We start from the raw sequence: 27710 nt of genomic DNA on the forward strand, positions 1-27710 counted from the left end.
CGAGTCTGAGGAACATCCACAAGTTGTGGAACATCAAGAGAGTTAACCGTATTTTTAATATATTAAAAAGAACTAAATGTTTTGTTTACACCATACAGTATTTTAAAAAGTTATTGTTAAAAAAAGTATATATTTTACGTTTACTTGCTGTAATTCCATAAAAATGTGAAAACAATTTGTAAGTATATTTGATATTACGACAATAAAAAAAATCACTTTGTAAGTTTAGTGACACTCTTACTGACATTGTCAACAGGAAAATTTAGACATCACCTCTGTGCTCATCACACGTAAATAGTTTATATAATAAATGTATTTCCAGAATGTAAATAGTATTTGTTATGTCTCTAGGAGTCCAAAGTCTTTCAATAAATATCAGGCTAAGCGTATAACAGATTTGTTCTGATGATGTTCTCCTTTTCTTAATTTCTCCTACATGAGAAATGTAACATCGAGGGAGACAATGGTATTCCTACCGTACTCATGTTGGAACGTGCGGTTTTACTCATATAAAGGTATCTTTTATTTTCGAGTTTCGTAATCCTCAATGTAATCTCCCACATCAAAAGGAAAATTCCCGTGAATCCTCAGAGACTGAGAAAAGGGGGGGGGGGGAGGAGACAAAAAGCAACCAATCGTGTAATATGTTCTATCCAAGAATGATTCCCTTATACAGAAAAGTTATTTCCCCCTTTAAATGGACGGTGTGCGTACCATACTCACATCCATCAAAGGGAGTAGACACATATAAAGGTATCTTTTAATCCAATTCTGTTATCCTTTATAAGGTGTTTCTAATCCCGTATGCACCAACAGAATTCAGCAGAAGTCAGTGGGACACTAATAAACATATGGGACGTACCCAACTCACAATTAAATGCATGGAGATGCGTCCATAAAGGTTTCTTTAGATGTTCTTACAACTTCTTCTCCCCAATCTGTAGCTTCCGTGCCTCATGCGAGGTGGGGGTTTAAAGAAAACAGTATCAGGAACACGATAATAGTGTATCCAAAAATGAATTTATTCCATAAAATGTCACACAAAAATAGTAAAAACAAAATAGGGTTGTTAAAAAAGTTCTAAAAGGCTATGAACACCGGTCATAATTTGGGGAGATGGAAATACAGAGACGGGGAAAGAATGTGAATGTCTGGACTCTCTCACCTCAAATCGTGCAACCCAAGTCAATTCCTAGTGAGAAAGACATCTGTCAAAACGCGTTGGTGTGAGGGCCGGGAGCAGAAAAAGACTACTGATAAAGGGAGGTGTACCAGCAAGGGATAGGACATAAGCCTATACAGTTAACTAGCAGTACAAAATGATCAAATATTTTATAAAACAAACATATGTGTTCTCATACTGTACATCTATTCTTTTCTCGCTATATAGTGTGGTTCCCATGCTCTGCGCTTTGGGGTTTATTCAGGGTTATTTGCAAACCAAAAATGTTAGCATTTGGGCAAAACCATGTTGTACTGCAGGTGGGGCAGATATAACGTGCAGAGCAATTTAGATTTGGGTGGGTTATATTGTTTCTGTGCATGGTAAATACTGGCTTCTTAATTTTTACACTGCAAATTTAGATTTAAGTCGGAACACACCCCACCCAAATCTAAATCTCTCATGATACATCTGCCCACCTGCAGTGCAACATGGTTTGCTAACAAGATTGAAAAAGGCCCTTTTAATCAATTTTGCTACTTTTTCCTCAATTTTCCATCTTACTTTGCTTATAGCATACTAGGGACCTTATTCAGGTTTGTTAACTGACCAAAAAACCACACAATTGGCAAAACCATGCTGCACTGCAGGTGGGACGGATGTAACGTGCAGAGAGTTAGATTTCTCCAGAGCTCCAGGAAGAAACAAAGACAAATGGACGGCCAACAAGAAGGTCGCCTGCCATCACAGACCATGTCCATGTGGCTCATTAAGGTAAAAAGGAATAGAGTCAGGGGCATTACTACTTCTGTGTTCCACCCACCTACTATCGATGTTACGGTCACAATGACTTGCTCTGCAAGCGACAGCCTTCTTATATGTGGATATTGACTGTACCCTTGTTTCCCCTCTTTTATTTTCACAGACCAATGTCTGATAAGGTCTTCAGCGAGATTGACAGGATGCCCCAGTTGCTGGCGTACTATTACAAATGTCACAAGGTATAAACCTGGTCAGGTAATTTACTTTCTGCTTCCGTCTACGGCTGGAATTCTCCTTCGCTATGTGTTGGTGTTAATCATTGAGTCACCCACTGCAATAATACACATTATGGCAGGTAACCAACCTCCTCCCTGTTGGTGCCTTCCATGTGTCACTCTTATATTTCTTCACATAAATCATTTGCAGCAACAATCTAAAATGATTTCCTAGCCTTTACTGACCCCCATTGTGCCTGCCTCTTCACGTTATGTTTGATGTTTTCTTTTTACCAATATTCACCATACAGTTTAATGGTTGAGCATTCTGTTTTATATAGAGACGAGAGAGTCCAGTCCTCCGGGAACTAGACCCACCCGAACTTCCCGATCCGGGTCGGGATCGGAGTACGGCTCGAGTTTCCCCGTTTAACTCGAATCCCAAAATGAGGCAAAACGTCATCCTCCCACTGTCGGATTCTCGTGGGTTTTGGATTCTATAAAGGTCCCCGGTGATCTGCACTATTTCACTCCAGCTGTGGAACTTGTACAGCGAAGACGTGTCTATGCTGTGTGCATGGGGCAGTGCTGTGTTGTCCATCCAGGGGGTGCTACTGTGTCCTCCAGGGGTGCTCCGTTCAGTGTTAAAAAATAAATAAAACGAATATATTCTAATTTAAACTAAAAAATATTGTGTTGTACCCCAGTATATATCCAGGGGCTGCTGTGTCTGTACAGGGGTACTCTGTCTATCCATAATTTTTATTAATTTGAAATATATACTGTATAGTTGTTGTTTTTTGTTCTATACCCCAGTATACATCTAGGGGCTACTGTGTCCATCCATCCAGGGGCTTCGCCTCAGTGTAAAATTAACATAATAAAAGCTAAAAAGCCTGAAATATAATTATAAATATATGTATTTTGTTTGTGCTGTACCCCAGTGTAATATACAATTTTTATTTTATTTTCATAAGTACTGTGACTCTGTGGGTCTAATATACGTATTGTGTGACACTGTTAGTGAAATTAAACCACAGTGTTAGATTACTATTTCTGACTCATATGCATATTGTGTGATACTGTGGGTTAAGTTGGTACCACAGTAATATATTTTATTTCTTACTCCTACACATATTGTGCTACACTGTTGGTGAATGTGGTACCACAGTAATATATTTTATTACGTACTCATACACGTATTGTGCGACACCGTGGGTGAAGATTGTGCCACAGTAATATATATTATTTCTTACTCATACACGTATTGTGTGACACTATGGGTGAAGATGGTACCACAGTAATATATTTTATTTCGTACTCATACACGTATTGTGCAACACTGTTTGTGAAATTAAACCACAGTGTTATATTACTATTACACTGTAGGTGAAAGTAAACAGTAGTGTTAGATTATCTCTGACTCATACACATATTGTGACACCAGGTAATACATTTTTTGCACAAATTGTGGTGTGTGCTGTACCCCACTTGGTTTATGTTTGTTGATAGATATGGAGAAGATCAGGAAGCATATACTATTGCTGCAGGTGCTACCACCAGTCATGATGATACAAGTCCTCCAACAATACCTACTTAGGCCGATGCCCGAGGGCATAGACTGCTTAAGTCAGGGCAGATAAAATCAAAGAAAAAGTTAACATTGGATTAGTAAAAGTCAGATTAGTGCAAAAAATAAATTTGTTGTCTATGCAATAAAGACCGTAACCCAGTGGTTCCCAAACTGTGTGCCATGGCACCCTGGGGTGCCTCGGGGCACTTGAAGGGGTGCCTTCGGTTTGTGGTCCAGGACCAAGTCAAATTATTTATGGTCATTATATTAGGCAAAACCAGTGATGGTGGCTGCTAATCATAAAATATGTAGCCAAGCAGCGAAAGCTGTCTCTCACCACATAACTAACCCTAAAGATGACATATTAACACAATAAGAAACTTTTGGCCTAGGGGTGCCGTGAAAAAAATTCTGATACTCTAGGATGCCGTGAGTCAAAAAAGTTTGGGAACCACTGCCGTAACCAATACCCCAATGATTAATTTACATTTTTAAATCCAACAAATTAAATTAAGTGACTGATCAATCCTTCTTTCCGCTACATATATGCTCTACCTCCCTTTAGCCCCTGATCTGGTTATTGATAAAGATCTGTGTTTTTGCTGACCATTTTTGCTGATTTATATATATATATATATATGGAAAACAAAAGGTGAGAATAGGCGCCTCCTAGTGTAATATTATATATATAGTGTGACCATCACCCTTGATATCACCCTGTAGAGTGGAACTGTACCGTGTGTGGTGGAATTCCAACCACCTTCAGAATAGCATGAAATCACAATTTGAACGGCGTCATCAGTGATCTCAGTGATCTCCTGTTAATCTTCCTTTATCTTATTCTCATTGTTGTCACGTTTTCAAATCAACTTTTTTCTTCTCTACGGTGTGTACTGTGTGGCCTATACTGTCAAAGGTTCTCAGTTGGATGTTTCAGTGTTACTGGTTGATCTTCAGGAGTGTCTTTGAGGTGGCATGTGATGAGTAACCATAATAACAAGTGTTTGAGGCTGCAGATGTGTCGTATGCTGGAACTCTTATATACCCCTCCTTGCTGCCAAACGAGTGCGCCAAAAAACTCCTCTCAGCTGAGCAATCAAAACATTAATTAGTCCGGGAGAACACCGCACATTAGCAGTTGCGCTGGGTTGCCTTGACAACCCGCCACTCCCCTGGCGCAGTCTGCTATGACGTGCACCATATATATATATATATTTATTTTTATTTATTTTATTCCAAAAAAACTAAAATCACATGTTTTGGCCTTTTTTTGTTCCTACAGTATTATTAACCCCAATAACATAAATTTCCAGGAGATTTTGACCAGAGTACAAACAATGAAAAATATATATTGTACAATATTTATTTTTAGATGCTGTTGGAGTAGTTTGGCAACAACGGGTGGAGTGCCTCAGCCAGCTTTACGCAAGGTATGTACCATCACCATGTAAATAAGTATGTATGTTTTTGATCAATATACAACTAATTTTTGTTTTAATTAAACATATTTCCACTTTATTGCAGACATCCTGGCAGAAAGGGAGTGAAATTGCGCCGAGTCCCGGCTGCTGCTCCCTTATGTTGAATCCAAAACTTGCAAGATCCAACGCTGGCCATACACTTACAGATTTATTGTCAGATCTGGCTGGTTGGAATGAAAATCTGGTAATGGATGAGCGCAAATGACAATTGACCCTTTGCTCCCAAACACTAGAAAACAGACAAAAATGGTCAATCAAACAAATTGGTTAAATTCACATCCGTTTTTGTCAGTTTTACGGCATTTAGAAGCAAATGGCCAACTGTCATTTCTCTTACGTTCTAGATGATGCTGGGGTCCACATAAGTACCATGGGGTATAGACGGGACCACTAGGAGCCACTGGCACTTCAAGAGTTTAATAGTATGGGCTGGCTCCTCCCTCTATGCCCCTCCCACCAGACTCGGTTTAGAAAATGTGCCCGGAGGAGCCGGTCACAGCTAGGGGAGCTCCATAGGAGTTTTTCTAGTTTTATTGTTTTTCTTAGAGTTAGGCACAGGGAGGCTGCTGGCAACAGCCTCCCTGCTTCGTGAGACTTAGGGGGGGGAGTAGTGTCCAACCCTGAGAGGTTAATGGCCACTATCTCCGCTGACAGAACACTGAGCTCCTGAGGGTGTGGATCGTTAGCCGCCCCAAGCGACCACTCACTCCCGCAGCATGCCGCCACCCCCTAACAGAGCCAAAAGATTCCGGTGTGAAGACGGCGGCAACAGGGTGGGAGCGCAGTACCAACTGCGCTCTGGAGGCTCAGCGGTACACAGTGCCGCGCTTTGAGGGGCGCCCTGAGCCAGCGCCTATACCCTACACTGGTCACCAAGGCTGTCAGGGACCTCGGTAATGCTGCCAGCACCATACCTCAGGACAGTATAAAGAAGTGAAGAGCGGGAAGCAGCGCCATGTTCAGAGGGCGGAGCTTCTCAGAGCGGACCCAGCAGCGTTCAGCGCCATTTTCCTGCCTGCAGATCCTGTACAGAGATGCTGACAGGGAGAGCTGTCCCTTCACACAACTCCAGCTATCCTGTGCGGTACCAGGGGGTTGTAGAAGGGGGGGGAGAGGCTGTGAATTTACTGTGTAGTCTGTTAAGGTACACAGTCAGCGCCAGGTAGTTATATTATATCTACCTAGGGAAGCGCTGTCTGTGTGCTGGCTCCAAGCTCTGTTTTTCTCTGTGGCATACTTGGGGGGAAACTGTGTCTGACATTTTCCTGTGTGTGTGTGTGTGTGGGGGGGGGGGTTGTTTTCTCACATAGTCATGTCTAGGGACTCTGTGTCTTATGCTGCTCAGGACATTTATTCTCCAGAGGAATCCATTCCGTGTACACAGGAATGTAATGTCTTGTCTCAGTTCCCTTTTAATGAGCCTGAGTGGTTGACCTCTATTAAGGGAATGATCTCTCAGATCTCTACTAGGGTAGCTCATACTGAGACTGAAACTCAGGTTTTAAAGAAGTCTATGGCAGTTTGGAAACGTGCACTTGCCCAGATTATGTAAGCCGACACGGATACCGACTCTGACACGGCAGACGGTGATGGGGATGTGCTGAGTGGGGAGGCTTCCCTTGCTAAGGGAGTGCAGCTCATGATTGAGGCCATTAGAGATGTGTTAAACATTACTGATACATCACAGACAATAAGAAAGCCTCGCTAACCTTCCCTGCATCTAAAGAATTAAATGCTTTATTTGAAAAATCCTGGGAAGCCCCGGAGAAGAAATTTCAGATCCCCAAAAGGGTTCTGGTTGCTTTTTCTTTCCCTGAGGAGGATAGAAAAAAAATGGAAAAACCCACCCATAGTTGACGCATCTGTTTCCAGACTGTGAAGTAAAGTGGTTTTATCTGCCCCTGGATCTACCGCGTTAAAAGAACCGGCTGATTGTAAGATTGACACTACGCTCAAATCCATATACACTGCTTCAGGAGTGGCGTTGAGGCCCACTATTGCCTGTGCATGGATTTCTAAAGCTATAGTAAAGTGGTCAGGCACGTTACTAGAGGTTTTGGATACAATGGATAGAAGTGACATTGAATTATTTTTACGTAACATACAGGATTCTGCGGGGTTCATGGTGGAATCCATGAAGGACCTGGGTACGCTGACTGTACAGATATCTTCCATGTCTGTCTCAGCTCGCAGGGGTCTCTGGCTACACCAATGGTCTGCAGACGCGGGATCCAGGAGAAGTGTGGAGAACCTAACCTACACAGGTCAGGCTTTATTTGGGGAAGCATTAAATGCGTGGATTTCCACGGCAACCGCGGGTAAGTCACCTTTTCTTCCCTCAGCTACTCCTTCTACGAAGAAACCCTATTCTTCATCTGCATCGCAGTCCTTTCGGACCACTAAGACAAAAAAGTCGAAGCCTCCTACCACCTTCTGTAGAGGTGGTCGTGCAAAATCCAAAAAGCCTGCACCTGCAGGCTCCCAGGACCAGAAACCTGCTTCTGGTTCCTCAAAATCCTCAGCATGACGGTGGACCGCAAAGCCTGGAAGACGGGCTGGTGGGTGCGAGGCTCAGACGTTTCAGCCACGTCTGGGTGTCGTCCGGCCTGGATCCCTGGGTACGGGATATTGTGTCCCAGGGGTACAGACTGGAGTTTCAAGAACTTCCGCTTCACCGATTCTTCAAATCAGGCTTGCCAGCTTTGCTGGCAGACAGGGCTATCCTACAGGACGCCATCCAAAAATTGGAAAAGTCACAGGTCATTGTCCCAGTTCCGCCTCATATGCAAGCCGAGGGTTATTATTCAAACCTTTTTGTGGTACCCAAACTAGATGGTTCGGTCAGACCGATTTTGAACCTGAAATCGTTAAACCCTTATCTGAGGGAGTTCAAATTCAAGTCTCTGAGAGCGGTGATCTCAGGTCTGGAGGAGGGAGAATTTCTGGTATCCCTGGATATCAAGGATGCGTACCTCCACATTCCGATTTGGCCGCCGCACCAGGCTTATCTCAGATTTGCACTGTTGGACTGTCACTATCTGTTCCAGGCACTGCCATTCGGCCTCTCCACGGCCCCGAGGGTGTTCACCAAGGTGATGGCAGAGATGATGGTTCTCCGCAGCAGACAGGGGGTGAACATAATCCCATATCTGGACGATCTGCTGATAAAGGCATCGACCAGGAAAAAGTTATTGCAGTCTATTGCTCTCACGACTCGTCTGCTCAGGGACCATGGTTGGATCCTGAACCTTCCAAAGTCACATTTGGAGCCGACAAGGAGATTGTCTTTCCTGGGGATGATCCTCGACACAGAAGTGCAGAGGGTGTTTCTACCGGTGGAGAACGCGTTGGTGATTCAAACAATGGTCCGGGATGTCCTGAAGCCAGCCCGGGTATCGGTTCATCAGTGCATTCGCCTTCTGGGGAAGATGGTTGCCTCCTACGGGGCTCTACAGTACGGAAGTTTTCATGCTCAATCTTTCCAGTTGGATCTCCTGGTGGTCGGGGTCTCATGTACATTTGTACCTGAGGATTCGTCTGTTGCCGAAAGCAAGGATTTCACTCCTCTGGTGGCTGCAAATGTCTCACCTTCTGGAGGGCCGCAGGTTCGGGATTCAGGACTGGATCCTTCTAACCACGGATGCAAGCCTCCGGGGATGGGGCGCAGTCACTCAAGGGGAAGCCTTCCAAGGAAGGTGCTCAAGTCTGGAATCCGGTCTTCCTATAAACATTCTGGAACTAAGAGCCATGTACAATGGTCTTCTCCAAGCGACACATTTTCTGCGAGATCGAGCCATTCAAGTGCAGTCGGACAATGTAATGTTGGTGGCCTACGTAAACCGACAGGGCGGAACGAAGAGCAGAGCTGCAATGTCAGAAGTGACGAGAATCATCCTCTGGGCAGAAAAACACGCGTTGGCGCTGTCCGCAATTTTCATTCCGGTCCAGAGGTGTTCACAGAGGTGACAAATCTTTGGGGGGTTCCTCAAATAGACATGATGGCCTCCCGCCTCAACAAGAAGCTTCGGAGGTAGTGTTCCAGGTCGAGAGATCCGTAAGCAGTGGCGGTGGATGCTCTGGTGTCTCCGTGGGTGTTCCAGTCGGTGTACGTGTTTCTTTCACTTCCACTCATCCCAAGGATTCTAAAGCTCATAAGGAGAACAAGAGTTCAGGCAATCCTCATTGTTCCGGACTGGCCAAGAAGGGCTTGGTACGCAGATCTTGTGGATCTACGGCTGGAAGATCCGAGGCCTCTTCCTCTTCGGGAGGACCTGTTACAACAGGGGCTGTTCGCTTATCAAGACTTACCGCGGCTACGTTTGACGGCATGGAGGTTGAACGCCAGATATTAGCATGGAAGGGCATTCCGAACAAAGTCATTCCTACCTTGATACAGGCTAGGAAAGGAGTAACGTCTAAATATTACCATCGCATTTGGAAAAAAATATGTATCTTGGTGTGAATCCAAGGTTTCCTATGGTGGAGTTTCAATTGGACAGTTTTTCCTCTTCCTGCAAGCAGGTGTGGATATGGGCCTGAGGTTGGGATCCGTAAAGGTCCAGATTTTGGTCTTATCCATTTTCTTCCAGAAACAATTGGCTGCCCTCCTGGAGGTTCAGACTTTTTTGAAAGAGGTTCTACACATCCAGCCTCCCTTAGTGCCGCCTACGGGGCCCTGGGATCTTAACATGGTGTTGCAGTTCCTCCAATCGAATTGGTTGAACCTCTACAGGAGGTTGAGGTCAAGTTTCTCACGTGGAAGGCTGTTACTTTGTTGTCCTTAGCTTCTGCTAGACGTGAGTTGGGGGCTTTGTCTTGCAAAAGTCCCTACTTGATCTTCCATGAAGATAGGGCTGAGCTCCGGACACGTCAGCAGTTCCTTCCAAAGGTTGTGTCGGCTTTTCATATCAACCAACCTATTCTGGTGCCAGTTGCTGCTGACTCCTCAATTCCGTCAAAGTCCTTGGATGTTGTAAGGGCTCTGAAAATCTATGTGAAGAGGACTGCTCATCACAGAAAATCGGACTCTGTTTGTCCTGTATGATCCCAAGAAAATTGGGTGTCCTGCTTCTAAGCAGACGATCTCTCGCTGGATCAGGTTCACTATCCAGCATGCGTATTCTACGGCAGGATTGCCATGTCCAAGATCTGTTAAGGCCTACTCTACTCGTAAGGTGGGTTCTTCGCGGGCGGCTGCCAGGGGTGTCTCGGCTTTACAGCTTTGCCGAGCGGCTACTTGGTCTGGGTCGAACACGTTTGCTAAGTTCTACAGGTTCGATACTTTGGCCTCTGAGGACCTAAAATTTGGTCAATCAGTTCTGCAGGAGCCTCCCCGCTCTCCCTCCCGTTCTGGGAGCTTTGGTCCAACCCCATGGTACTAATGTGGACCCCAGCATCCTCTAGGACGTAAGAGAAAATAAGATTTGAATTACCTACCGGTAAATCATTTTCTCGTAGTCCGTAGAGGATGCTGGGCACCTGCCCAGCGCTTCGTTATCCTGCAGTGGTTACTTGGTCAGTACTGCTTTGTTCTTAGTTAAGTACTGCGTTATTACTTGGTTCAGTAATGTTATTCAGCTGTTGCTGAGTTTTCAAGCTAGTTAGCTTGGTTTGCCTTATTTGTGTGAGCTGGTGTGAATCTCGCCACTATCTGTGTTAAATCCTTCTCTCGAAGTTGTCCGTCTCCCCGGGCACAGTTTCTGGACTGAGTCTGGTGGGAAGGGCATAGAGGGAGGAGCCAGTCCACACTAATAAACTCTTGAAGTGCCAGTGGCTCCTAGTGGACCCATTTATACCCCACGGTACTAATGCAGACCCCAGCATCCTCTACGGACTACGAGAAAAGGATTTACCGGTAGGTAATTAAAATCCTATTTTCCGCTCATCCATTACCAGGTTTTCATTCCAACCGTCCAGATCTGACAGTAAATATTTAGGTGCATGGGCAGCATTACGCATATGGCGCCTATTCCTGGATCTCCTTGTTTTATATAATAGTATTTGTATACTTAAATTTTTATGCTATAGTACAGTATTGGTGAGTGTCCAGCATGGTGAATGTCTAGCAGATCACATTATATGGAGACAATGTAATCTAGTCTGTTAACCATTAGATTTAAAGTGGTGATCATTTAAAAGCCAAAACCTACGTGTTTTTGCCCTATAAAATGGGATGCGGTCGGGATTCCAGCACTCAGAGTGCCGATCGTGGCATCCCAACTGTCAGATTCCTGACGGATCCTGAAAGTAAGTATTGGGGTTAGGTTTAGGGTAGTGTAGACACTAATGGGAGGGTTAGGGCTAGGCTGCTTGGGTGTCAGTTAGAGCTAAGCTGTGGGAGGGATGGGGTAGGGATTGTGTTAATACTCATCAGGATCCGTTGGGATTCTAAATGTCGGGATGCCGCTGTCGGTAAGATGTTGCTGCTTTAAATCTAGCGGCTGAATTGATGAAAACTCTAACCCTATACAGTATGTCTGACTACCAGAGCCGGTCCTATGCATAGGCAAACGAGGCAAATGCCTAGGACATTTGGTATGTCTAGGGACACAAGCAGCTTCTGCTGATTAAAATGATATGCGGCATGCTTATATTCTGTGTGGGACTACAGCTGTATCTGCATACAAAAGGCTACGTTACAGTGCATTCCTGGAAATCACTGTAACGTAGTATTTTGTATACAGATACAGCCACAGTTGCATACTGAATATAGACATGCTGCATATCATTTTAATCAGAAGCTGCTTGTGCATCGTAGCCACATGATAATGCAAATAAGATGCCCGCTGTTAGGAGAGCTGCCGGCTGACTCACACCAGGCATCTCCTGCTGCATGGCGCATTGATGCAAGATGTATGAGGTCATATCTGTATCCAAGCAGAGGCAGAGGTCACAGTATTAGTGGCCATGTAAGTGCTGTGTGCGGGTGGGTTGGTTGTGCATTAGTGTTCGGCATATGTGTAAGGGGTATTATGTGTATAAGAGCATTAATAAAGGTTGGCATAATGTGTAAGGTGCATTTTGTTTATTATGACATTAATAATGTGTGTCATATGTGTAAAAGGCATTACCGTGTGGCATTATGTGTAGAAATGTATTACTAAGGTGTGGCATTATGTGTATAAGGTGCTCAACTGTGTGACGTAACGTATAGAAAGGGCACTACTGTGTGGTCTAATGTGAATAAATAGCAATATGGTGTGATGTAATGTGAATAAGGGGCACTACTGTTAGGAATAACTTATACAAGGTAAAGTGTTATTACTGTGTGATGTAACATGAATAAGGGACACTATCGCATGATAAATTGTGAATAAAGTTGCACTACTGTGTGGCGTAATTTGAATTGGGGGTACTATTGTGTGGCCATGCCCCTTTCCAGCAAGAACACGACCCTTTTTGGCTGTGCGCCGAATGTGCGCACTGTTCCTATTTAAAATATAGGTGGTAGGAGCACCAAACTTAGGACTGCTATGGTCGAGGGGTGATGGGAAAGGGGTGCAGGGTCAGAGGCGGAACTAGCGGCGGTACTAGGGGGCACCAGGCAAAATTTTGCCTAGGGCATCATATTGGTTGCTGACTACTTTTTGATATAGCAGCTATACAGCAGTCTTCAGTTTTCTTAATTATTGGTCTTAAATGACTATTACCCCTATTGAGGAACATTGCAGAATATTTGGGTCTGAAACAGATGACAGCAGAGGACTATGGTTTGCTTCAGCTACATAACAAATATAAATATAATGTCATACATGTCATCCAGCAATATGGCTGTGCATGGGGAGTATACACGGCAAGGCCACGTTATATAGAACTGAGGCCACTGTTGCTTTGTGTTCCTGACCAAAACTTTTCTATTCATCTCTTAAACATAGATGTGCCCTAGTTTTATGCTAAAGTCATTAAAGCCGCTTGTTAGTACTGTGCCCATTCTTTAATCATGGCTGCATTGCTTTGTAGCAACAAAAGTTAGACAGCATTGTGTCACCTATTACTAACCATTGCATCATAATCTAGCACCACCCAGCAAAGCATGATCGTCTGCTCCTTTACAGCGCGGGGTAACTGGCTGGTGCGAGTGACCCTTATCAGCGATGACTTGCAATGTTCTGTTGTCTGCCTAGTCCCAGTTTTAGTAGGTGTGTTGTGTCCTTGCTCAGTACAGTACCTGCAGTCCCATAGAGGAGTGAGCTGAGTGACGCATCGCTCCTCAGTGCCAGCTGTAGAGGTGCGTGCTGTAACTGTGACCTCTTCACTGCTAAGGTGAACATGAGAGGTTCCCTACATTCCCTGTAACACTGACATCTCTTATCTGTGCTTCACAAGCCAAGATTCCATATAAATCACTGGGCACATTTCCTTCCCTGTGTGGTAAGGACATGACCAATCCTTCTTGAATATTGTCCAATACAGTACAAAATGCTGCTGCAGCCAAGACCTCATGGCGTTCCAATATAAATCACTATAGGTAATAGTATAGCCTCGCAGACACCTGCTGAGAGGTAACAGTCTGCATTATGGGAGCTGGTCAGGTTCTGCTGTGTTTTGAACATTTAAAAATTAAGTTATGAAGGAGGGAATTCAATTAGGTGCCGGCGAATCCTCCCAACACTGCCGCACTTTACGGCAGCAGGGATCTCACTTAAAACTGCTCACTGTTCCCTAGCCAGCCGCGTGAAACGCCACTGCAATGACTGATTCACCCCCTTCGCATGTCATTGAATTTCCCCCAAAGTCTCAAATCTCCTGTTTTTCAGAATTGTGTTCCCTTGTCTGTGAAGCTCTGGGAGGAATATGTGCCATGATTTCATGCCGCTTAAAATTAATTAATTATGATTTGATTTATTGCTTTTAATAGAAATCCTGTTTTATTATAAAAATAGTTTAATGTCACACGCAGCCGCCCGATCGGGAACATGGTGGCGGGCCTCCTGTGGCAGAAATTGTGATACAATCGCTATTTCTGCTTCATCGGGGGGGGGGGGGGGGGCGGGCGGCTTTCAGCATGCTGGGCGGCCTTGCCCTACAATGGGTGTCCCCAGCATGTGGTCCAAAGGATTGTAAATTCTGCTAATTAGCAGAGTTTGCAATACTTACTGAATCGGGCCCAATGTCTGTATCCACCTAACATGCGTAGGCCACTCTAGGGAAATACTTTTTTCTGACTCTTCCAAAAAAAAAAAAGTTTGTGTTAAGTTGAACAGTCACCTGCTGTAATAAAACGGTCACACAGCCAAAACATTATTATTGCAATGCAAATGTTCTCAGTGAACTACAAATGAGTGCTTTATACAGGTATGTTTCGTGAGGGATTGTGTCAAACGTGATAATGTAAATGAATTGAGTTGAGCAATATGTATTATATCCGCTTTGTTTCTTACTGTGATCGATATCACAATCATCCTATCATCAAGACACTGCCTCTGTCACAGTATTCCTGTCTCCCTGCCCTTACTGACACATTGCTCATCTCCTGTGCTGCTGGGGCACCCTACGCCTTCCACTATATGACTCTGTCTGCTGTCTCCATTCCCCTCCTCAGATCATGTTACTTCACCAGTCACATGCAGCCCTGTCCTCATTGACACATGAAATATCTCCTGATATACTCTGTGCTGCTGGGGAACCCTGCTCCTTCCACTACTGTATATAACTCTCAATCTGTGGCTTCCTGTTGCCTCCATTTCCCTCCTCACATCAGGTCTCTGCCCCTGTCACATGCAGCCCTGTCCTCTGTAATAAAAGACCCATCTCCTGATACTCTGTGCTGCTTTGGACCCTGCTCCTTCCACTTTCTAACTCTGGGGGTGATTCCGAGTTGTTCGCTCGCTAGCAGATTTTAGCAGCATTGCACACGCTAAGCCGCCGCCCTCTGGGAGTGTATCTTCGCTTAGCAGAATTGCGAACGAAAATTAGCAGATTTGCGAATAGAAAATTGTTAGCAGTTTCTGAGTAGCTCGACACTTACTCCTACACTGCGATCAGCTCAGCCCGTTTCGTTCCTGGTTTGACGTCACACACACGCCCAGCGTTCGGCCAGCCACTCCCCCGTTTCTCCAGACACTCCTGGGTTTTATCCAGGCACGCCTGCGTTTTTCCGCACACTCCCAGAAATCGGTCAGTTTCCGCCCCAGAAACACCCACTTCCTGTCAATCACACTCCGATCACTTCAACGATGAAAATTCTTCGTTCTGCCGTGAGTAAATCTACTAAGTTTTGAGCTAAAATACTTATCGCATGCGCACTGCGTACCATGCGCATGCGCATTTTCGCATTAATCGCTCCGTTGCGAAAATCGGCAACGAGCGAACAACTCGGAATGACCTCCTCTGTGTGTGCCTTTGTGTCTCCATTCCCTTCATCACATCATATCACTAACCCCCTGTCATATGCCGCCTGATTCTCACTAACACATCACTTATCTCCTGATATCCTCTGTACTGCTGGGAGCCCTGCTCCTTCCACTATATAACTCTCCGGTAATTTCTACTAGTGGGTGAAGTGAGGGGGTTGTTGTTGGGGGAACATGTCCCTATGGTGTAATAGCCTGTTTTAGATCTCTTTCTTCCTCTATTGCTTGTCATTTCTGCCCTTACCATTAGGTGTAGCTGGTGTCAGTGTGGCACACACAGCTGCAGGGTATCCTAATGACAGGTCGACAGTGGAAAGGTCGACACAAAATGGTCAACATGGTCAAAAGGTCCACGTGACAATGGTCAACACATGAAAATGTAGACATGAGTATTTGATAGAGATGTGCACTTGAAATTTTTCGGGTTTTGTGTTTTGGTTTTGGGTTCGGTTCCGCGGCCGTGTTTTGGGTTCGACCGCGTTTTGGCAAAACCTCACCGAATTTTTTTTGTCGGATTCGGGTGTGTTTTGGATTCGGGTGTTTTTTTCAAAAAACACTAAAAAACAGCTTAAATCATAGAATTTGGGGGTCATTTTGATCCCAAAGTATTATTAACCTCAAAAACCATAATTTCCACTCATTTTCAGTCTATTCTGAATACCTCACACCTCACAATATTATTTTTAGTCCTAAAATTTGCACCGAGGTCGCTGGATGACTAAGCTAAGCGACCCTAGTGGCCGACACAAACACCTGGCCCATCTAGGAGTGGCACTGCAGTGTCACGCAGGATGTCCCTTCCAAAAAACACTCCCCAAACAGCACATGACGCAAAGAAGAAAAAAAGAGGCGCAATGAGGTAGCTGTGTGAGTAAGCTAAGCGACCATAGTGGCCGACACAAACACCTGGCCCATCTAGGAGTGGCACTGCAGTGTCACGCAGGATGGCCCTTCCAAAAAACACTCCCCAAACAGCACATGACGCAAAGAAGAAAAAAAGAGGCGCAATGAGGTAGCTGTGTGAGTAAGCTAAGCGACCCTAGTGGCCGACACAAACACCTGGCCCATCTAGGAGTGGCACTGCAGTGTCACGCAGGATGTCCCTTCCAAAAAACCCTCCCCAAACAGCACATGACGCAAAGAAAAAAAGAGGCGCAATGAGGTAGCTGTGTGAGTAAGATAAGCGACCCTAGTGGCCGACACAAACACCGGGCCCATCTAGGAGTGGCACTGCAGTGTCTCACGCAGGATGTCCCTTCCAAAAAACCCTCCCCAAACAGCACATGACGCAAAGAAAAAAAGAGGCGCAATGAGGTAGCTGTGTGAGTAAGATAAGCGACCCTAGTGGCCGACACAAACACCTGGCCCATCTAGGAGTGGCACTGCAGTGTCACGCAGGATGTCCCTTCCAAAAAACCCTCCCCAAACAGCACATGACGCAAAGAAAAAAAGAGGCGCAATGAGGTAGCTGTGTGAGTAAGCTAAGCGACCCTAGTGGCCGACACAAACACCGGGCCCATCTAGGAGTGGCACTGCAGTGTCACGCAGGATGTCCCTTCCAAAAAACCCTCCCCAAACAGCACATGACGCAAAGAAAAAAAGAGGCGCAATGAGGTAGCTGTGTGACTAAGCTTAGCGACCCTAGTGGCCGACACAAACACCGGGCCCATCTAGGAGTGGCACTGCAGTGTCATGCAGGATGGCCCTTCCAAAAAACACTCCCCAAACAGCACATGACGCAAAGAAGAAAAAAAGAGGCGCAATGAGGTAGCTGTGTGAGTAAGCTAAGCGACCCTAGTGGCCGACACAAACACCTGGCCCATCTAGGAGTGGCACTGCAGTGTCACGCAGGATGTCCCTTCCAAAAAACCCTCCCCAAACAGCACATGACGCAAAGAAAAAAAGAGGCGCAATGAGGTAGCTGTGTGAGTAAGATAAGCGACCCTAGTGGCCGACACAAACACCGGGCCCATCTAGGAGTGGCACTGCAGTGTCACGCAGGATGTCCCTTCCAAAAAACCCTCCCCAAACAGCACATGACGCAAAGAAAAAAAGAGGCGCAATGAGGTAGCTGTGTGACTAAGCTTAGCGACCCTAGTGGCCGACACAAACACCGGGCCCATCTAGGAGTGGCACTGCAGTGTCACGCAGGATGGCCCTTCCAAAAAACACTCCCCAAACAGCACATGACGCAAATAAAAATGAAAGAAAAAAGAGGTGCAAGATGGAATTGTCCTTGGGCCCTCCCACCCACCCTTATGTTGTATAAACAGGACATGCACACTTTAACCAACCCATCATTTCAGTGACAGGGTCTGCCACACGACTGTGACTGAAATGACGGGTTGGTTTGGACCCCCACCTAAAAAGAAGCAATTAATCTCTCCTTGCACAAACTGGCTCTACAGAGGCAAGATGTCCACCTCATCATCATCCTCCGATATATCACCGTGTACATCCCCCTCCTCACAGATTATCAATTCGTCCCCACTGGAATCCACCATCTCAGCTCCCTGTGTACTTTGTGGAGGCAATTGCTGCTGGTCAATGTCTCCACGGAGGAATTGATTATAATTCATTTTAATGAACATCATCTTCTCCACATTTTCTGGATGTAACCTCGTACGCCGATTGCTGACAAGGTGAGCGGCGGCACTAAACACTCTTTCGGAGTACACACTTGTGGGAGGGCAACTTAGGTAGAATAAAGCCAGTTTGTGTAAGGGCCTCCAAATTGCCTCTTTTTCCTGCCAGTATAAGTACGGACTGTGTGACGTGCCTACTTGGATGCGGTCACTCATATAATCCTCCACCATTCTTTCAATGGTGAGAGAATCATATGCAGTGACAGTAGACGACATGTCCGTAATCGTTGTCAGGTCCTTCAGTCCGGACCAGATGTCAGCATCAGCAGGCACTTCAGACTGCCCTGCATCACCGCCAGCGGGTGGGTTTGGAATTCTGAGCCTTTTCCTCGCACCCCCAGTTGCGGGAGAATGTGAAGGAGGAGATGTTGACAGGTCGCGTTCCGCTTGACTTGACAATTTTCTCACCAGCAGGTCTTTGAACCCCAGCAGACTTGTGTCTGCCGGAAAGAGAGATCCAAGGTAGGCTTTAAATCTAGGATCGAGCATGGTGGCCAAAATGTAGTGCTCTGATTTCAACAGATTGACCTCCCGTGAATCCTTGTTAAGCGAATTAAGGGCTCCATCCACAAGTCCCACATGCCTAGCGGAATCGCTCTGTGTTAGCTCCTCCTTCAATGTCTCCAGCTTCTTCTGCAAAAGCCTGATGAGGGGAATGACCTGACTCAGGCTGGCAGTGTCTGAACTGACTTCACGTGTGGCAAGTTCAAAGGGCATCAGAACCTTGCACAACGTTGAAATCATTCTCCACTGCGCTTGAGGCAGGTGCATTCCACCTCCTATATCGTGCTGAATTGTATAGGCTTGAATGGCCTTTTGCTGCTCCTCCAACCTCTGAAGCATATAGAGGGTTGAATTCCACCTTGTTACCACTTCTTGCTTCAGATGATGGCAGGGCAGGTTCAGTTGTTTTTGGTGGTGCTCCAGTCTTCTGTACGTGGTGCCTGTACGCCGAAAGTGTCCCGCAATTCTTCTGGCCACCGACAGCATCTCTTGCACACCCCTGTCGTTTTTTTAAAAATTCTGCACCACCAAATTCAAGGTATGTGCAAAACATGGGACGTGCTGGAATTTGCCCATATTTAATGCACACACAATATTGCTGGCGTTGTCCGATGCCACAAATCCACAGGAGAGTCCAATTGGGGTAAGCCTTTCCGCGATGATCTTCCTCAGTTGCCGTAAGAGGTTTTCAGCTGTGCGTATTCTGGAAAGCGGTGATACAAAGCGTAGCCTGCCTAGGAAAGAGTTGGCGTTTGCGAGATGCTGCTACTGGTGCCGCTGCTGTTCTTGCGGCGGGAGTCCATACATCTACCCAGTGGGCTGTCACAGTCATATAGTCCTGACCCTGCCCTGCTCCACTTGTCCACATGTCCGTGGTTAAGTGGACATTGGGTACAACTGCATTTTTTAGGACACTGGTGAGTCTTTTTCTGACGTCCGTATACATTCTCGGTATCGCCTGCCTAGAGAAGTGGAACCTAGATGGTATTTGGTAACGGGGGCACACTGCCTCAATAAATTGTCTAGTTCCCTGTGAACTAACGGCGGATACCGGACGCACGTCTAACACCAACATAGTTGTCAAGGCCTCAGTTATCCGCTTTGCAGCAGGATGACTGCTGTGATATTTCATCTTCCTCGCAAAGGACTGTTGGACAGTCAATTGCTTACTGGAAGTAGTACAAGTGGTCTTCCGACTTCCCCTCTGGGATGACGATCGATTCCCAGCAGCAACAACAGCAGCGCCAGCAGCAGTAGGCATTACACTCAAGGATGCATCGGAGGAATCCCAGGCAGGAGAGGACTCGTCAGAATTGCCAGTGACATGGCCTGCAGGACTATTGGCATTCCTGGGTAAGGAGGAAATTGACACTGAGGGAGTTGGTGGGGTGGTTTGCGTGAGCTTGGTTACAAGAGGAAGGGATTTACTGGTCAGTGGACTGCTTCCGCTGTCACCCAAAGTTTTTGAACTTGTCACTGACTTATTATGAATGCGCTGCAGGTGACGTATAAGGGAGGATGTTCCGAGGTGGTTAACGTGCTTACCCCTACTTATTACAGCTTGACAAAGGCAACACACGGCTTGACACCTGTTGTCCGCATTTCTGTTGAAATACTTCCACACCGAAGAGCTGATTTTTTTGGTATTTTCACCAGGCATATCAATGGCCATATTCCTCCCACAGACAACAGGTGTCTCCCCGGGTGCCTGACTTAAACAAACCACCTCACCATCAGAATCCTCCTGGTCAATTTCCTCCCCAGCGCCAGCAACACCCACATCCTCCTCATCCTGGTGTACTTCAACACTGACATCTTCAATCTGACTATCAGGAACTGGACTGCGGGTGCTCCTTCCAGCACTTGCAGGGGGCGTGCAAATGGTGGAAGGCGAATGCTCTTCACGTCCAGTGTTGGGAAGGTCAGGCATCGCAACCGACACAATTGGACTCTCCTTGTGGATTTGGGATTTCGAAGAACGCACAGTTCTTTGCGGTGCTTTTGCCAGCTTGAGTCTTTTCATTTTTCTAGCGAGAGGCTGAGTGCTTCCATCCTCATGTGAAGCTGAACCACTAGCCATGAACATAGGACAGGGCCTCAGCCGTTCCTTGCCACTCCGTGTGGTAAATGGCATATTGGCAAGTTTACGCTTCTCCTCCGACAATTTTATTTTAGGTTTTGGAGTCCTTTTTTTACTGATATTTGGTGTTTTGGATTTTACATGCTCTGTACTATGACATTGGGCATCGGCCTTGGCAGACGACGTTGCTGGCATTTCATCGTCTCGGCCATGACTAGTGGCAGCAGCTTCAGCACGAGGTGGAAGTGGATCTTGATCTTTCCCTAATTTTGGAACCTCAACATTTTTGTTCTCCATATTTTAATAGGGACAACTAAAAGGCACCTCAGGTAAACAATGGAGATGGATGGATACTAGTATACTTATGGATGGACTGCCGAGTGCCGACACAGAGGTAGCTACAGCCGTGGACTACCGTACTGTGTCTGCTGCTAATATAGACTGGATGATAATGAGATGAAATCAATATATATGTATATATAATATCACTAGCACTGCAGCCGGACAGGTATATATTATATATTTATTATGTAATGACTGATGACGGACCTGCTGGACACTGTCAGCTCAGCAGCACCGCAGACTGCTACAGTAAGCTACTATAGTAGTATGTATAAAGAAGAAAGAAAAAAACAACAACCACGGGTAGGTGGTATACAATTATGGATGGACTGCCGAGTGCCGACACAGAGGTAGCTACAGCCGTGGACTACCGTACTGTGTCTGCTGCTAATATAGACTGGATGATAATGAGATGAAATCAATATATATGTATATATAATATCACTAGTACTGCAGCCGGACAGGTATATATTATATATTTATTATGTAATGACTGATGACGGACCTGCTGGACACTGTCAGCTCAGCAGCACCGCAGACTGCTACAGTAAGCTACTATAGTAGTATGTATAAAGAAGAAAGAAAAAAACAACAACCACGGGTAGGTGGTATACAATTATGGATGGACTGCCGAGTGCCGACACAGAGGTAGCTACAGCCGTGGACTACCGTACTGTGTCTGCTGCTAATATAGACTGGATGATAATGAGATGAAATCAATATATATGTATATATAATATCACTAGTACTGCAGCCGGACAGGTATATATTATATATTTATTATGTAATGACTGATGACGGACCTGCTGGACACTGTCAGCTCAGCAGCACCGCAGACTGCTACAGTAAGCTACTATAGTAGTATGTATAAAGAAGAAAGAAAAAAACAACAACCACGGGTAGGTGGTATACAATTATGGATGGACTGCCGAGTGCCGACACAGAGGTAGCTACAGCCGTGGACTACCGTACTGTGTCTGCTGCTAATATAGACTGGATGATAATGAGATGAAATCAATATATATGTATATATAATATCACTAGTACTGCAGCCGGACAGGTATATATTATATATTTATTATGTAATGACTGATGACGGACCTGCTGGACACTGTCAGCTCAGCAGCACCGCAGACTGCTACAGTAAGCTACTATAGTAGTATGTATAAAGAAGAAAGAAAAAAACAACAACCACGGGTAGGTGGTATACAATTATGGATGGACTGCCGAGTGCCGACACAGAGGTAGCTACAGCCGTGGACTACCGTACTGTGTCTGCTGCTAATATAGACTGGATGATAATCAGATGAAATCAATATATATGTATATATAATATCACTAGTACTGCAGCCGGACAGGTATATATTATATATTTATTATGTAATGACTGATGACGGACCTGCTGGACACTGTCAGCTCAGCAGCACCGCAGATTGCTACAGTAAGCTACTATAGTAGTATGTATAAAGAAGAAAGAAAAAAACAACAACCACGGGTAGGTGGTATACAATTATGGATGGACTGCCGAGTGCCGACACAGAGGTAGCTACAGCCGTGGACTAACGTACTGTGTCTGCTGCTAATATAAACTGGATGATAATGAGATGAAATCAATATATATGTATATATAATATCACTAGTACTGCAGCCGGACAGGTATATATTATATATTTATTATGTAATGACTGATGACGGACCTGCTGGACACTGTCAGCTCAGCAGCACCGCAGACTGCTACAGTAAGCTACTATAGTAGTATGTATAAAGAAGAAAGAAAAAAACAACAACCACGGGTAGGTGGTATACAATTATGGATGGACTGCCGAGTGCCGACACAGAGGTAGCTACAGCCGTGGACTAACGTACTGTGTCTGCTGCTAATATAGACTGGATGATAATGAGATGAAATCAATATATATGTATATATAATATCACTAGTACTGCAGCCGGACAGGTATATATTATATATTTATTATGTAATGACTGATGACGGACCTGCTGGACACTGTCAGCTCAGCAGCACCGCAGACTGCTACAGTAAGCTACTATAGTAGTATGTATAAAGAAGAAAGAAAAAGAAAAGAAAAAACACGGGTAGGTGCTAGGTGGTATACAATATTATATATATATTATATACAATTATATATATATATATATATATAATATATATTAAACTCATAAACTGGTGGTGATTTATTAAACTGGTGGTCAGGTCACTGGTCACACTATCAGCAACTTGCAGTACTCCTGAGTCCTAAGCAGACAATCACAATATATATTATACTGGTGGTCAGTGTGGTCACAAACAATGGCAGTGTGGCTGGCACTCTGGCAGCAAAAGTGTGCACTGTACGTTATATGTACTCCTGAGTCCTGCTCTCAGACTCTAACTGCTCCCCACTGTCAGTGTCTCCCCCACAAGTCAGATAATACAGTCACACTATCTCTCTCTATCACTTCAGCAAGTACTAGTAGTAGTAGTACTCCTCCTAATGCTCCCCAAATTACTACTGTGTCTCTCTCTGTCTCACTCTCTTCTCGAATCTCTATAAACGGAGAGGACGCCAGACACGTCCTCTCCCTATGAATCTCAATGCACGTGTGAAAAATGGTGGCGACGCGCGGCTCCTTATATAGAATCCGAGTCTCGCGATAGAATCCGAGCCTCGCGAGAATCCGACAGCGTGATGATGACGTTCGGGCACGCTCGGGTTAACCGAGCAAGGCGGGAAGATCCGAGTCGCTCGGACCCGTGTAAAAAAACATGAAGTTCGGGCGGGTTCGGATTCCGAGGAACCGAACCCGCTCATCTCTAGTATTTGAGGTTTTTTCTTTCCATTTGAAGACTTTTTCATACTTTACCATCCACGTGGACTACTATTGGGAATTGTAACCTGTGCCGAGCACAGCGGTACTAGCGTGGTGCACTAATTGGGGCTCCGCGTGCTGAAAGGAACATTTTGACATAAAAAAACACAAAAAAATCATGTTGACCTATTCAAGAGTCAACCATTTCCATGTCGACCTTGTGCAAGTCAACCATTTGGTGTCGACTCTTTGATCCATAACCCAGCTGCAGTGGGTTTCCCAGGTACAGTGTCAGACCTTGTTGCAAGCATCCACACCCTCATTGCTCTGTAGCATTCATGCCACAGAGACAGGATGATAGCAGCACCATTATTGATCCAGCTAGAAAGGAGCCTACTACAAAGCAGACATGTTCATGTTTGTAAGTAAAGCAAAAAAGCAAGCAACTGGGCAAAACCAGGTTGTACTGCAGGTGGTGCAGATGTAACGTGTGCAGAGAGAGTGATGGTTCCTACACACAGCGTGATCCCCCGCCGAGCTGCCTGACAGCGGATACGGCCGACGGGTGACCCGGCGGCGGGGGGGCAGTGATGAGGGGAATGAAGTTTCTTCACTCCCCCCGTCACCCAGCTCCATAGCAGTGCAGGCAAATATGGATGACATCGTCCATATTGGCCTGCATGCACAAGCGACAGGGCACCAGCGATGAACGAGCGCGGGTCCGTGCATCGTTCATCGCTGGTGCCTCCACACTGAAAGATATGAAAGGTATGTCGTTCATTAATGAACAAGATAGTTCATATCTTTCAGTATTATCGCCAAGTGTGTAGGGCCCATTAGATTTGGGTGGGGTGTGTTCAAACTGAAATCTAAATTACAGTGTAAAAATAAATCTGTGTAACATTTGTGGGCTACATGCAAAAGCAGCCAGTATTTATCCATGACAGAAATAATATAAATAGCTTTGTTCCCCTTGCATTGCAACATGGTTTGTTTCAGACGCAAAGTTACTTGCTTTTTTTTTTTTTTGTTTACGTACAAATCTGAATCCGGCCCATTGTATTTGTAACCAGGGCTCAATTTTATGTAAAATACAAAGAACCTAGGTGGTCATTCCGAGTTGTTCGCTTGCTGCTATTTTTAGCAGAATTGCTAATAGGCTAAAATCCGGCGGTTCTGTGCATGCGTATGCACCGCAGGGCACACGCGCTAAGCTATTTTACACAAAACTATGCTATTTTACTCACAGGCGAACAAAGCTTTTCAGTCGCTCTGTTGATCGGAGAATGATTGACAGGAAGTGGGTGTTTCTGGGTGGTAACTGAGCGTTTTCCGGGAGTGTGCTAAAAAACGCAGGCGTGCCAGCAGAAAACGCAGGAGTGGCTGGAGAAACGGGGGAGTGGCTGGCCGGACGCTGGGCGTGTTTGTGACGTCAAACCAGGAACTAAACGGACTGAGCTGATCGCAATCTAGGAGTAGGTCTGGAGCTACTCAGAAACTGCAAGGAAATATTTAATAGCAGAACTGCTAATCTTTCATTAGCAATTCTGCTATACTAAGATACACTCCCAGAGGGCGGTGGCATTGTGTTTGCATTTCTGCTAAAAGTAGCTAGCGAGCGAACAACTCGTAATGACCACCCTAGTTTCTCTGAATATCTACCTTATTAAGCACTTACTGGCTAATATTTATTTCCAAACAACGGTCAAAAATCGTTCAGATTATTTTTTATGACTGAATTGGGTCAAGAACATCTATTTAAACATATTCATCACAATTTTATTGAAAAAATATATTTTATTACGTTATTTCTAATTATTATTTTTTAAAAACAATATACAATAAAATTGGCAATTTTTATAGTATACTGTAGTGATGGGCGTCAACGGCTGTATCATTGGTTATAAACCATCGTTAGGAAACATTGGTTGGGTTCTGCGCAGGTACAGACAGTGTTTACATCAGGGCTGCCATTAATAAAAACACTTGTGATCAGCCATAGAGCAACGATGGTCGATGGCCATTCACAGTATACTGCACATGAACTTTAAACACTTTTACACAATGTAGTCTTGATCGATATGGGATTGCCATATTCAAAATTATCTTCCACAATAATACTGATTTAAAAAAAAAATATCTTTAATACATTGGAAAATTGATAGACTATTGCAAATCGATGTTAGCTGGGGGAAAGAGGAGCTGCTGTGCTTATATTTCCTATTTCCCTGGCAGCTGCTTCCTCTGCAGCCGCCGCGTATCAACAGTAAAGGCTAGCGGGCAGCACTGGATTACGCCGGTAGCTGCTCCCTGTGCAGTCGCCGCGTATCAACAGTGGCAGCGGGCAGGCAATGCTGGATTTCCCTGGCTGCTGCTCCTCTCTGCAACCCTTGGGTATGCACACTAGGGCAGTGCCGGATTTACTGGTGGCTGCTCTCTCTGCAGCTGCTGGGTGAGGGGTGCTGTTGACTGCTTGATCACTGTGTGTGTGTGTGTGTGTGTGTGTGTGTGTGTGTGTGTGTGTGTATATATATATATATAATATGTATATGTACTGTTTTCAAGGAACGCACTCACCAGACTTCTCCAAAGTGAAAAAAGTGTTCTTTATTTCTTTATTCCAACCTCACATAATTACAGTGTCACAGTCAACCTTTCGGTTCCTGTCAGAACCTTTCTCAAGACCAGAGCTTCAGGCTGAGTGTGTGTATATATATATATATATATATATATATATATATATATATATATATATATATGTATATAAAATGTTACAGCAAATAAGCTGTAAACAAGATAAAATGTCACTAATCCGAGAGGTTAAGATTAGATCTGGGGGACGTCCATTGTGATGCAAATGTTCCTTCTCCCGTCATCAGTCTCCCTTCACTGCGCAACATATTCAACTCCATATCGATGTCACCAGATGATAAGTTTTATGACCCGTCCTCTAGGCATCTACTGTTTGAGCCAACTTTTTTAATGGAGTCTTATTTCATTTATCTTCATGCTCCCGTGACCTTACTCTGCATCTCAATATTTTGTCCAGGCTCTTAAAGGATAAAAGTCTATGTAACCCTCATACCCTATGTTTTAGACCCACTGTAAAGTAGTTAATGTTTCTCTGACGTCCTAGTGGATGCTGGGAACTCCGTAAGGACCATGGGGAATAGCGGCTCCGCAGGAGACTGGGCACAACTAAAGAAAGCTTTAGGTCTACCTGGTGTGCACTGGCTCCTCCCACTATGACCCTCCTCCAGACCTCAGTTAGAATCTTGTGCCCGGCTGAGCTGGATGCACACTAGGGGCTCTCCTGAGCTCCTAGAAAGAAAGTATATTTAGGTTTTTTATTTTACAGTGAGATCTGCTGGCAACAGACTCACTGCAGCGAGGGACTAAGGGGAGAAGAAGCGAACCTACCTAACTGGTGGTAGCTTGGGCTTCTTAGGCTACTGGACACCATTAGCTCCAGAGGGATCGACCGCAGGAACCGGCCTTGATGTTCGGTCCCGGAGCCGCGCCGCCGGCCCCCTTACAGAGCAAGAAGCAAGAAGTGTTCCGGAAAATTGGCGGCAGAAGACTTCAGTCTTCACCAAGGTAGCGCACAGCACTACAGCTGTGCGCCATTGCTCCTCATGCACACCTCACACTCCGGTCACTGATGGGTGCAGGGCGCTGGGGGGGGGGGCGCCCTGAGCAGCAATATTAAGACCTTGGCTGACAAAATAATCACAATATATAGTCCCAGAGGCTATATATGTGATAAATACCCCTGCCAGAATCCAT

This window comes from Pseudophryne corroboree, chromosome 7 (assembly GCF_028390025.1).
Source record: "Pseudophryne corroboree isolate aPseCor3 chromosome 7, aPseCor3.hap2, whole genome shotgun sequence".
Classification (NCBI taxonomy): domain Eukaryota; kingdom Metazoa; phylum Chordata; class Amphibia; order Anura; family Myobatrachidae; genus Pseudophryne; species Pseudophryne corroboree.